Raw genomic sequence first — 13,662 nt, forward strand, 5'->3', positions numbered from 1 at the left:
GGCTCACCTAGCCACTACTACGGCGACGATGGAGGCACCAAACGCCGGGGACGAGTGGTGCCTTCCCTCCCGCAGCACGGGAGGCGATCGGGGTTAGTAGAAGAGGAGTGGGCCTCGCGGCGGGACCCACCACCAACTTCTCCTCCGACCGTCATCGTCGCCGTTATCGGAATTAACCAGCGGGCTCACCTAGCCACTACTACGGCGACGATGGAGGCACCAAACGCCGGGGACGAGTGGTGCCTTCCCTCCCGCAGCACGGGAGGCGATCGGGGTTAGTAGAAGAGGAGTGGGCCTCGCGGCGGGACCCACCACCAACTTCTCCTCCGACCGTCATCGTCGCCGTTATCGGAATTAACCAGCGGGCTCACCTAGCCACTACTACGGCGACGACGGAGGCACCAAACGCCGTGGTTTCCCGTGGGCGTGGTGTGTAAGTAACAACAGTTGGTCTACCCCACGCTCCGGCACGGAGCGCGGGGAGAAGAAGCGGAAAAAGAAAGGTTTCCCTCTCTCTTTCCTTTTTTTTTTTTTTTTTTTGGGCGGGCAGGGCACCACCTTTTGCCCCGCCAACAGGTCAACGGCTCGCTGCTTGAGCGAACCGCGACCACCCATTATTTGTATTAGCTCTATTTTGAGTGTGGGGTTCGCCTTCAAAACCAACAACACGTTAATGATCCTTCCGCAGGTTCACCTACGGAAACCTTGTTACGACTTTTACTTCCTCTAAATGATCAAGTTTGGACATCTTTCCGTCAGCTCGAGGCGCCGAAAGAGCCCAGCGGCGGCAGCAGAACTGACCGCGACGCAGGCCCGGCATCCAAGAGCGCCAGTCCGAAGGCCTCACTAAATCATTCAATCGGTAGTAGCGACGGGCGGTGTGTACAAAGGGCAGGGACGTAATCAACGCAAGCTCATGACTTGCGCTTACTGGGAATTCCTCGTTCATGGGAGACAATTGCAAACCCCAATCCCTATCATGAAAGGATTTCAACGGGTTACCCGCTCCTCTCGGAGGGGGAGGACACGTTGATCCCTTCAGTGTAGCGCGCGTGCGGCCCAGAACATCTAAGGGCATCACAGACCTGTTATTGCTCAATCTCGTGCGGCTAGAATTGCCGCTTATCCCTCTAAGAAGAAGCTGCGAACTGGACACCAATTGCTGGAGATCCGTCGACTAGTTAGTAGGCCAGAGTCTCGTTCGTTATCGGAATTAACCAGACAAATCGCTCCACCAACTAAGAACGGCCATGCACCACCACCCACCGAATCGAGAAAGAGCTCTCAATCTGTCAATCCTTCCGGTGTCTGGGCCTGGTGAGGTTCCCCGTGTTGAGTCAAATTAAGCCGCAGGCTCCACTCCTGGTGGTGCCCTTCCGTCAATTCCTTTAAGTTTCAGCTTTGCAACCATACTTCCCCCGGAACCCAAAGACTTTGGTTTCCCGGAAGCTGCCCGCCGGGTCATGGGAATAACACCGGCGGATCGCTGGTCAGCATCGTTTATGGTTAGAACTAGGGCGGTATCTGATCGCCTTCGAACCTCTAACTTTCGTTCTTGATTAATGAAAACATCCTTGGCAAATGCTTTCGCAGTAGTTCGTCTTGCGACGGTCCAAGAATTTCACCTCTAGCGTCGCAATACGAATGCCCCCGCCTGTTCCTATTAGTCATTACCTCGGGTTCAGAAAACCGACAAAATAGAACCGAGGTCCTATTCCATTATTCCATGCATAGGCATTCAGGCCATCAGTGTAGCCTGCTTTGAGCACTCTAATTTTTTCAAAGTAAACTCTGCCGGCCACGCGGGACACCCGGTGAAGAGCACCCCGTGCGAGCCAGCGGGCTGTGTTACGGCTGTTCGGAGCGTGACAGTGTGCACCGGGCGGTGAACCGTCAGTCCAGAACTGAAATCCAACTACGAGCTTTTTAACCGCAACAACTTTAATATACGCTATTGGAGCTGGAATTACCGCGGCTGCTGGCACCAGACTTGCCCTCCAATGGGTCCTCGTTAAAGGATTTAAAGTGTACTCATTCCGATTGCGAGGCCTCGGATGAGTCTCGCATCGTTATTTTTCGTCACTACCTCCCCGTGCCGGGAGTGGGTAATTTGCGTGCCTGCTGCCTTCCTTAGATGTGGTAGCCGTTTCTCAGGCTCCCTCTCCGGAATCGAACCCTGATTCCCCGTTACCCGTTATAGCCATTGTAGGCGCATAGCCTACAATCGAAAGCTGATAAGGCAGACACTTGAAAGAGGCGGCGCCGGCACTGGAGGCCGTGCGCTCAGCCACAAGTTATTCAGATTCAACACGGTGGGGTTGGCGGACCGAGGCCCGACCGGTTTTGAACTAATAAAAGCGCTCTTCCCTTGCGGTCAGAGACGTGATGCATGTATTAGCTCTAGAATTACCACAGTTATCCAAGTAAGTGTGGGCTACAGATCCAATGAATCATAGCTGATTTAATGAGCCATTCGCGGTTTCACCTTAATTGGGCTTGTACTTAGACATGCATGGCTTAATCTTTGAGACAAGCATATGACTACTGGCAGGATCAACCAGGTAGTTTTGTTTATGGGTTTTGCTTTCTTTGGCCTTAGGTTATAGGAAGAACGCCACCATCGTTCTCCTTTCTCTCCCACTCTCACTCACTTTGTTTGTCTGACACCTCTTGCATTTTGGTTTGGTTTGGTTTGGTTTTTTTGCCTTGGTCTGTGTTGGTTTGTTTGCTGGGCCGCCGCCATCATCACGATGACGGCCCCCTCTCTCAATCTGTCAATCCCCTCATCATGATTATTCATTCAATTTTGGTTTTTGCGCGCTCATCCAGACAGAGAGCAGCAGCCCCTTCATTCATTGTGCACTGGAAATCGGTTGCTGCCTGCTACCACTACCCATCACATCACATCACGGCTCCTCCCTTCCTCTTCCCATCGGCTGCCGCAGACACAAGGGTAAGTTCACTTAAGCATCACTTAAGCCACGGCCCGTCAAGAGCCGCAGCAGCCCTGCGCTGACGACAGCCCGGACCTCGAGGCGCGCACAGTCGGAGCAGTGTGGAAACAACCAACAGTACCCATCGTCGGCGCCGCTCCTCGAGGCGGGGAATACTAACAACAGGAGGAAGAGGAGCCCTTGCTGGCCACAGACCAGGTGGTGGGGGTTGTCGCGCACGTCCCAACGGCCGCCGCAGACGCAAGGGTAAGTTCACTTAAGCATCACTTAAGCTACGGCCCGTCAAGAGCCGCAGCAGCCCTGCGCTGACGACAGCCCGACCTCGGGGCACGCACGGTCGAGGCAGTATGGACACGCCAACACTACCCACGGTCGGCGACCTTCCCCGAGGCGGGGACAAAAACAAGGAGGTGCACGTCCCAACGGCCGCCGCAGACGCAAGGGTAAGTTCACTTAAGCATCACTTAAGCTACGGCCCGTCAAGAGCCGCAGCAGCCCTGCGCTGACGACAGCCCGACCTCGGGGCACGCACGGTCGAGGCAGTATGGACACACCAACACTACCCACGGTCGGCGACCTTCCCCGAGGCGGGGACTACAACAACCACGCACACACACACACAGTCCGGCACTACCGAGGCCAGAAGACAACGAGGCCAAGCACGAACGCCGTCGTGACGAGGCAACGAGGTCTCTCTCTCTCCCAACGGCCGCCGCAGACGCAAGGGTAAGTTCACTTAAGCATCACTTAAGCCACGGCCCGTCAAGAGCCGCAGCAGCCCTGCGCTGACGACAGCCCGACCTCGGGGCACGCACGGTCGAGGCAGTATGGACACACCAACACTACCCACGGTCGGCGAAGCTCCCCGAGGCGGGGAACAACAGACACGAGTAGTATAGTAGCAGCGGAGCCGCCGTCGTAGCCTTGACGACGACGACGGCTGCTGCGAGATTACCCAGAAACAACATGACTCGGTGGAAGGTGGCTTCAAGCCACCCCCACCAGCCAGCCGTAGCCTAGACGGCATGCTGCTGCTGCTCCTTTCCACTTTCAATTCCATTGCCATGACTTTCTGACACTCAAAAGTGTAGTAAGAGAGCCACCAGGAAATCGCGAAGCGTCGGACCCCAAAGGTCTGTCGACGCCGCGTCCCTTCTCAACTTAAAAAAAAAAAAATAAAGGAGGTCATCTCTCCTTTGTGGATACTTGCTGCGCCCTCCCGCAGCGAAGCATCGTTAGAGCTGTTTTTGATTTTTTTTTTTTTTTTTCTGGCAGGGTACCAGGTAAGGTAACACATTGAACACCACTGGCTTGCTTGCTTGCTCGTTTCTTTCTCTCTCTCTGTCTGTCTCTCTCTCTCTCTCTCTCTCTTCCGTGTGCCCCTTCCACGGAGACGAGCTCGCAGCAAAGCACCATTTTAAATCCTTCATTGTGAAGTTCATTCACTACTCATTTGTTGGTACTTGCTGCGCCCAGCTCTTGCTCGTCGTCTCTTATTTTTTATTCATACAAGTCATTTTATCTTCCGTGTGCCCCTTCCACGGAGACGAGCTCGCAGCAAAGCACCATTTTAAATCCTTCATTGTGAAGTTCATTCACTACTCATTTGTTGGTACTTGCTGCGCCCAGCTCTTGCTCGTCGTCTCTTATTTTTTATTCATACAAGTAAGTCATTTTATCTTCCGTGTGCCCCTTCCACGGAGACGAGCCGCAGCAGAAACAAGCCAGGCATATCGCCGTGTTCCTCCTTGGCACCAGGCAATAACTCTCATTGCACACAGTCATTGCCCCGCAGGCTGCTGCTACTACCACGTGCTGCTGCTGCCCTCAAGCTTGTCCCGCCCCTTAACAAGCGGCAGCAGCAGCAGCTGCAGCAAAGCGTCATAGCCCGCTAAAAAAACAGCGTGAGGTGCTTCGTTCCAACCGACCGCTCGATAGAAGCTGCGTCAGTTCAGGAACCAGGGTGACCGTCCCTCCACGGTACAACCCTCGAGATGATCAATCGCACGGGGAGTGGAGTAACCATCACCAAACAAGAGGGGTCGCTGCATTCAAGGCAAACTCGCTTTGGCACACACACAAACCTCACACACCGTGTGCGCCGCCACGAGGAGCCGCAGCTAATGCCGTGACGCTTCTCATCCAAAGGAGAGGAGACGAGAGGAGACGAGGACCTCTCGGACAGTTGACGCCAGGAGGAGGGGGACGCGCACCGCGCCTAGCAGAGGTGATTCACGTGCGTCATGGTACGCGAGTGCAACCCAGCAACCTCCATAGCGTAACAACTGTTGGGGTGGTTCTCAGAGCGGCTTGCCGCCGCCGCAGCTGTTGCGAGCACGACACGCATTAAGAAGCCCACCTCGTCTAGGCACTTAACGGTGTCAAATCCATAATCCATTCATACATATATAGTAAGGGTGCGTCACGTTAACCCCCCACCCGAATCATCCCGTCGGGGTTAACGTGGAAAGCGCACGCCCAGGCTCGCAACAGCGCGAACAAGAGTGGCATGGGACTCTTGTTGATATCATTAGGAGCTGAGGACCGGCACCGCGCCTAGCAGCGTCGAAACGCATACGTCATGGGACACGTGTGCCGTCCGGCAACCTCCAAAGCGGGCCCTCAGAGGAGCAGAGGACCGGCACCGCGCCTAGCAGCGTCGAAACGCATACGTCATGGGACACGTGTGCCGTCCGGCAACCTCTCAAGCGGGCCCTCAGAGGAGCAGAGGACCGGCACCGCGCCTAGCAGCGTCGAAACGCATACGTCATGGGACACGTGTGCCGTCCGGCAACCTCCAAAGCGGGCTCTCAGAGGAGCAGAGGACCGGCACCGCGCCTAGCAGCGTCGAAACGCATACGTCATGGGACACGTGTACCGTCCGGCAACCTCTCAAGCGGGCCCTCAGAGGAGCAGAGGACCGGCACCGCGCCTAGCAGCGTCGAAACGCATACGTCATGGGACACGTGTACCGTCCGGCAACCTCTCAAGCGGGCCCTCAGAGGAGCAAAGGACCGGCACCGCGCCTAGCAGCGTCGAAACGCATACGTCATGGGACACGTGTGCCGCCCGGCAACCTCCAAAGCGGGTGGTTTTCCTTCATTGCCTCACCAATGAATCAATGAATGAACCTCGATAGACACCTCCATGACCTCGTCAAGCCTCTGGAGGTGTTAAACGTGCGCCTCCGAACCTCACCCCCACCCAAGGATCGTCTCATCTCAACAGGGTTAAGGCGGAGATAGCGCGCACGCCGAGGAGCTTCATCAGCCCGTCAAGGTAGTAGGTCGGGTGGCCTGAGACCCGACCTCCTTACTATATTTGCAAACGGGACCTCGGTGCAGGTTGCTTCCGAAACCTGGTGCGACATTGACGGAATCAGGGGGTCCTGGGTTACCTCCCAGCGCGGGAGCACCTTGACGCCGTAGACCACTTTGGCCCTGAACTTCCACTTTTCACGACTTTTCCCCGGATTTCGTGGCACCGCAGCCCCTACCCTTTTAACGGCGCCAAGGCCCTCCCAGCAGGTTTCCCCGACCAGCCGCCCCAGGCGCGCTACATCAACGGCGTCAACCCTCCCACAGCAGAGAAGCGCGCGGGACACCGAAGCACCCCCACGGACATGCCGCCACGTCTCAACGGGGTCAAGCCCCTGCCGGCGGGGAACCTTGCCTGGGGGAGCGGAGCGGACCAACAAACCGACCACGTGTCAAGGGCGTGAGGCCCCGCCAGAAGGGAAATCACGTCTCGCGAGCGGAGGGAGAGCGCGGGACCCCACGGCGCGTTAACACAACCACGGCACTTCCACCCCAGCTGGAGGAGGCGGGGGAGCGGAGCGGAGCAACAAACCGACCACGTGTCAAGGGCGTGAGGCCCCGCCAGAAGGGGAATCACGTCTCGCGAGCGGAGGGAGAGCGCAGGACCCCACGGAGCGTTAACACAACCACGGTACAAGGGCGGCGCGCCTCTCCCGGCAGGAGACGCTTCCACCCCAGCCGGGGGAGGCGGGGGAGCGGAGCGGAGCAGCACACCGACCACGTGTCAAGGGCGTGAGGCCCCGCCAGGAGGGGAATCACGTCTCGCGAGCGGAGGGAGAGCGCGGGACCCCACGGCGCGTTAAAACAACCACGGTACAAGGGCGGCGCGCCTCTCCCGGCAGGAGACGCTGCCACCCCTGCCGGGGGAGGCGGGGGAGCGGAGCGGAGCAGCACACCGACCACGTATCAAGGGCGTGAGGCCCCACCAGGAGGGGAATCACGTCTCGCGAGCGGAGGGAGAGCGTTGGACCCCACGGCGCGTTAAAACAACCACGGTACAAGGGCGGCGCGCCACTCCCGGCAGGAGACGCTTCCACCCCAGCGGGGGGAGGCAGGGGAGCGGAGCGGAGACACAAACCGACCACGTATCAAGGGCGTGAGGCCCCGCCAGAAGGGGAATCACGTCTCGCGAGCGGAGGGAGAGCGCAGGACCCCACGGAGCGTTAACACAACCACGGTACAAGGGCGGCGCGCCTCTCCCGGCAGGAGACGCTTCCACCCCAGCCGGGGGAGCGGAGCGGAGCAGCACACCGACCACGTGTCAAGGGCGTGAGGCCCCGCCAGGAGGGGAATCACGTCTCGCGAGCGGAGGGAGAGCGCGGGACACCACGGCGCGTTAAAGCAACCACGGTACAAGGGCGGCGCGCCTCTCCCGGCAGGAGACGCTTCCACCCCTGCCGGGGGAGGCGGGGGAGCGGAGCGGAGCAACAAACCGACCACGTATCAAGGGCGTGAGGCCCCGCCAGAAGGGGAATCACGTCTCGCCAGCGGAGGGAGAGCGTTGGACCCCACGGCGCGTTAAAACAACCACGGTACAAGGGCGGCGCGCCACTCCCGGCAGGAGACGCTTCCACCCCAGCAGGGGGAGGCAGGGGAGCGGAGCGGAGACACAAAACGACCACGTATCAAGGGCGTGAGGCCCCGCCAGAAGGGGAATCACGTCTCGCGAGCGGAGGGAGAGCGCAGAACCCCACGGAGCGTTAACACAACCACGGTACAAGGGCGGCGCGCCTCTCCCGGCAGGAGACGCTTCCACCCCAGCCGGGGGAGGCGGGGGAGCGGAGCGGAGCAGCACACCGACCACGTGTCAAGGGCGTGAGGCCCCGCCAGGAGGGGAATCACGTCTCGCGAGCGGAGGGAGAGCGCGGGACACCACGGCGCGTTAAAGCAACCACGGTACAAGGGCGGCGCGCCTCTCCCGGCAGGAGACGCTTCCACCCCTGCCGGGGGAGGCGGGGGAGCGGAGCGGAGCAACAAACCGACCACGTATCAAGGGCGTGAGGCCCCGCCAGAAGGGGAATCACGTCTCGCCAGCGGAGGGAGAGCGCGGGACCCCACGGCGCGTTAACACAACCGAGGAACAAGGGCGTCGCGCCTCTCCCGGCAGGAGACGCTTCCACCCCAGCCGGGTGAGGCGGGGGAGCGGAGCGGAGAAACAAACCGACCACGTATCAAGGGCGTGAGGCCCCACCAGGAGGGGAATCACGTCTCGCGAGCGGAGGGAGAGCGTTGGACCCCACGGCGCGTTAAAACAACCACGGTACAAGGGCGGCGCGCCACTCCCGGCAGGAGACGCTTCCACCCCAGCAGGGGGAGGCAGGGGAGCGGAGCGGAGACACAAACCGACCACGTATCAAGGGCGTGAGGCCCCGCCAGAAGGGGAATCACGTCTCGCGAGCGGAGGGAGAGCGCAGGACCCCACGGAGCGATAACACAACCACGGTACAAGGGCGGCGCGCCTCTCCCGGCAGGAGACGCTTCCACCCCAGCCGGGGGAGGAGGGGGAGCGGAGCGGAGCAACACACCGACCACGTGTCAAGGGCGTGAGGCCCCGCCAGAAGGGGAATCACGTCTCGCGAGCGGAGGGAGAGCGCGGGACCCCACGGCGCGATAACACAACCGAGGTACAAGGGCGTCGCGCCTCTCCCGGCAGGAGACGCTTCCACCCCAGCAGGGGGAGGCAGGGGAGCGGAGCGGAGACACAAACCGACCACGTATCAAGGGCGTGAGGCCCCGCCAGAAGGGGAATCACGTCTCGCGAGCGGAGGGAGAGCGCGGGACCCCACGGAGCGTTAACACAACCACGGTACAAGGGCGGCGCGCCTCTCCCGGCAGGAGACGCTTCCACCCCAGCCGGGGGAGACGGGGGAGCGGAGCGGAGCAGCACACCGACCACGTGTCAAGGGCGTGATGCCCCGCCAGGAGGGGAATCACGTCTCGCGAGCGGAGGGAGAGCGCGGGACCCACGGCGCGTTAAAACAACCACGGTACAAGGGCGGCGCGCCTCTCCCGGCAGGAGACGCTTCCACCCCTGCCGGGGGAGGAGGGGGAGCGGAGCGGAGACACAAACCGACCACGTATCAAGGGCGTGAGGCCCCGCCAGAAGGGGAATCACGTCTCGCGAGCGGAGGGAGAGCGAGGGACCCCACGGCGCGTTAACACAACCGAGGTACAAGGGCGTCGCGCCTCTCCCGGCAGGAGACGCTTCCACCCCAGCCGGGGGAGGAGGGGGAGCGGAGCGGAGCAACACACCGACCACGTGTCAAGGGCGTGAGGCCCCGCCAGAAGGGGAATCACGTCTCGCGAGCGGAGGGAGAGCGCGGGACCCCACGGCGCGATAACACAACCGAGGTACAAGGGCGTCGCGCCTCTCCCGGCAGGAGACGCTTCCACCCCAGCAGGGGGAGGCAGGGGAGCGGAGCGGAGACACAAACCGACCACGTATCAAGGGCGTGAGGCCCCGCCAGAAGGGGAATCACGTCTCGCGAGCGGAGGGAGAGCGCGGGACCCCACGGAGCGTTAACACAACCACGGTACAAGGGCGGCGCGCCTCTCCCGGCAGGAGACGCTTCCACCCCAGCCGGGGGAGGCGGGGGAGCGGAGCGGAGCAGCACACCGACCACGTGTCAAGGGCGTGATGCCCCGCCAGGAGGGGAATCACGTCTCGCGAGCGGAGGGAGAGCGCGGGACCCACGGCGCGTTAAAACAACCACGGTACAAGGGCGGCGCGCCTCTCCCGGCAGGAGACGCTTCCACCCCTGCCGGGGGAGGAGGGGGAGCGGAGCGGAGACACAAACCGACCACGTATCAAGGGCGTGAGGCCCCGCCAGAAGGGGAATCACGTCTCGCGAGCGGAGGGAGAGCGAGGGACCCCACGGCGCGTTAACACAACCGATATACAAGGGCGGCGCGCCTCTCCCGGCAGGAGACGCTTCCACCCCTGCCGGGGGAGTAGGGGGAGCGGAGCGGAGACACAAACCGACCACGTATCAAGGGCGTGAGGCCCCGCCAGAAGGGGAATCACGTCTCGCGAGCGGAGGGAGAGCGAGGGACCCCACGGCGCGTTAACACAACCGAGGTACAAGGGCGTCGCGCCTCTCCCGGCAGGAGACGCTTCCACCCCAGCCGGGTGAGGCGGGGGAGCGGAGCGGAGAAACAAACCGACCACGTATCAAGGGCGTGAGGCCCCACCAGGAGGGGAATCACGTCTCGCGAGCGGAGGGAGAGCGTTGGACCCCACGGCGCGTTAAAACAACCACGGTACAAGGGCGGCGCGCCACTCCCGGCAGGAGACGCTTCCACCCCAGCAGGGGGAGGCAGGGGAGCGGAGCGGAGACACAAACCGACCACGTATCAAGGGCGTGAGGCCCCGCCAGAAGGGGAATCACGTCTCGCGAGCGGGGGGAGAGCGCAGGACCCCACGGAGCGTTAACACAACCACGGTACAAGGGCGGCGCGCCTCTCCCGGCAGGAGACGCTTCCACCCCAGCCGGGGGAGGCGGGGGAGCGGAGCGGAGCAGCACACCGACCACGTGTCAAGGGCGTGAGGCCCCGCCAGGAGGGGAATCACGTCTCGCGAGCGGAGGGAGAGCGCGGGACACCACGGCGCGTCAAAACAACCACGGTACAAGGGCGGCGCGCCTCTCCCGGCAGGAGACGCTTCCACCCCAGCCGGGGGAGGCGGGGGAGCGGAGCGGAGCAGCACACCGACCACGTGTCAAGGGCGTGATGCCCCGCCAGGAGGGGAATCACGTCTCGCGAGCGGAGGGAGAGCGCGGGACCCACGGCGCGTTAAAACAACCACGGTACAAGGGCGGCGCGCCTCTCCCGGCAGGAGACGCTTCCACCCCTGCCGGGGGAGGAGGGGGAGCGGAGCGGAGACACAAACCGACCACGTATCAAGGGCGTGAGGCCCCGCCAGAAGGGGAATCACGTCTCGCGAGCGGAGGGAGAGCGAGGGACCCCACGGCGCGTTAACACAACCGATGTACAAGGGCGGCGCGCCTCTCCCGGCAGGAGACGCTTCCACCCCAGCCGGGGGAGGCGGGGGAGCGGAGCGGAGCAACACACCGACCACGTGTCAAGGGCGTGAGGCCCCGCCAGGAGGGGAATCACGTCTCGCGAGCGGAGGGAGAGCGTGGGACCCCACGGCGCGTTAAAGCAACCACGGTACAAGGGCGGCGCGCCTCTCCCGGCAGGAGACGCTTCCACCCCTGCCGGGGGAGGAGGGGGAGCGGAGCGGAGACACAAACCGACCACGTATCAAGGGCGTGAGGCCCCGCCAGAAGGGGAATCACGTCTCGCGAGCGGAGGGAGAGCGAGGGACCCCACGGCGCGTTAACACAACCGAGGTACAAGGGCGTCGCGCCTCTCCCGGCAGGAGACGCTTCCACCCCAGCCGGGTGAGGCGGGGGAGCGGAGCGGAGAAACAAACCGACCACGTATCAAGGGCGTGAGGCCCCACCAGGAGGGGAATCACGTCTCGCGAGCGGAGGGAGAGCGTTGGACCCCACGGCGCGTTAAAACAACCACGGTACAAGGGCGGCGCGCCACTCCCGGCAGGAGACGCTTCCACCCCAGCAGGGGGAGGCAGGGGAGCGGAGCGGAGACACAAACCGACCAAGTATCAAGGGCGTGAGGCCCCGCCAGAAGGGGAATCACGTCTCGCGAGCGGGGGGAGAGCGCAGGACCCCACGGAGCGTTAACACAACCACGGTACAAGGGCGGCGCGCCTCTCCCGGCAGGAGACGCTTCCACCCCAGCCGGGGGAGGCGGGGGAGCGGAGCGGAGCAGCACACCGACCACGTGTCAAGGGCGTGAGGCCCCGCCAGGAGGGGAATCACGTCTCGCGAGCGGAGGGAGAGCGCGGGACACCACGGCGCGTCAAAACAACCACGGTACAAGGGCGGCGCGCCTCTCCCGGCAGGAGACGCTTCCACCCCAGCCGGGGGAGGCGGGGGAGCGGAGCGGAGCAGCACACCGACCACGTGTCAAGGGCGTGATGCCCCGCCAGGAGGGGAATCACGTCTCGCGAGCGGAGGGAGAGCGCGGGACCCACGGCGCGTTAAAACAACCACGGTACAAGGGCGGCGCGCCTCTCCCGGCAGGAGACGCTTCCACCCCTGCCGGGGGAGGAGGGGGAGCGGAGCGGAGACACAAACCGACCACGTATCAAGGGCGTGAGGCCCCGCCAGAAGGGGAATCACGTCTCGCGAGCGGAGGGAGAGCGAGGGACCCCACGGCGCGTTAACACAACCGATGTACAAGGGCGGCGCGCCTCTCCCGGCAGGAGACGCTTCCACCCCAGCCGGGGGAGGCTGGGGAGCGGAGCGGAGCAACACACCGACCACGTGTCAAGGGCGTGAGGCCCCGCCAGGAGGGGAATCACGTCTCGCGAGCGGAGGGAGAGCGTGGGACCCCACGGCGCGTTAAAGCAACCACGGTACAAGGGCGGCGCGCCTCTCCCGGCAGGAGACGCTTCCACCCCAGCCGGGGGAGGCGGGGGAGCGGAGCGGAGCAGCACACCGACCACGTGTCAAGGGCGTGATGCCCCGCCAGGAGGGGAATCACGTCTCGCGAGCGGAGGGAGAGCGCGGGACCCACGGCGCGTTAAAACAACCACGGTACAAGGGCGGCGCGCCTCTCCCGGCAGGAGACGCTTCCACCCCTGCCGGGGGAGGAGGGGGAGCGGAGCGGAGACACAAACCGACCACGTATCAAGGGCGTGAGGCCCCGCCAGAAGGGGAATCACGTCTCGCGAGCGGAGGGAGAGCGAGAGACCCCACGGCGCGTTAACACAACCGATGTACAAGGGCGGCGCGCCTCTCCCGGCAGGAGACGCTTCCACCCCAGCCGGGGGAGGCGGGGGAGCGGAGCGGAGCAACACACCGACCACGTGTCAAGGGCGTGAGGCCCCGCCAGGAGGGGAATCACGTCTCGCGAGCGGAGGGAGAGCGTGGGACCCCACGGCGCGTTAAAGCAACCACGGTACAAGGGCGGCGCGCCTCTCCCGGCAGGAGACGCTTCCACCCCTGCCGGGGGAGGAGGGGGAGCGGAGCGGAGACACAAACCGACCACGTATCAAGGGCGTGAGGCCCCGCCAGAAGGGGAATCACGTCTCGCGAGCGGAGGGAGAGCGAGGGACCCCACGGCGCGTTAACACAACCGAGGTACAAGGGCGTCGCGCCTCTCCCGGCAGGAGACGCTTCCACCCCAGCCTGGGGAGGAGGGGGAGCGGAGCGGAGCAACACACCGACCACGTGTCAAGGGCGTGAGGCCCCGCCAGAAGGGGAATCACGTCTCGCGAGCGGAGGGAGAGCGCGGGACCCCACGGCGCGATAACACAACCGAGGTACAAGGGCGTCGCGCCTCTCCCGGCAGGAGACGCTTCC

The 13,662-nt window shown here is 63.0% G+C and overlaps 1 non-coding gene across 1 annotated transcript; it reads right to left on the minus strand.

Moving 5' to 3' along the window:
- Positions 1–671: 671 nt before the first annotated feature.
- Positions 672–2,564, minus strand: LOC135107769 (small subunit ribosomal RNA). Its single transcript, XR_010271987.1, has one exon. It is a non-coding gene; the product is annotated as a small subunit ribosomal RNA (ribosomal RNA).
- Positions 2,565–13,662: the final 11,098 nt, after the last annotated feature.

Source organism: Scylla paramamosain, chromosome 15, assembly GCF_035594125.1.
Source record: "Scylla paramamosain isolate STU-SP2022 chromosome 15, ASM3559412v1, whole genome shotgun sequence".
NCBI lineage: Eukaryota > Metazoa > Arthropoda > Malacostraca > Decapoda > Portunidae > Scylla > Scylla paramamosain.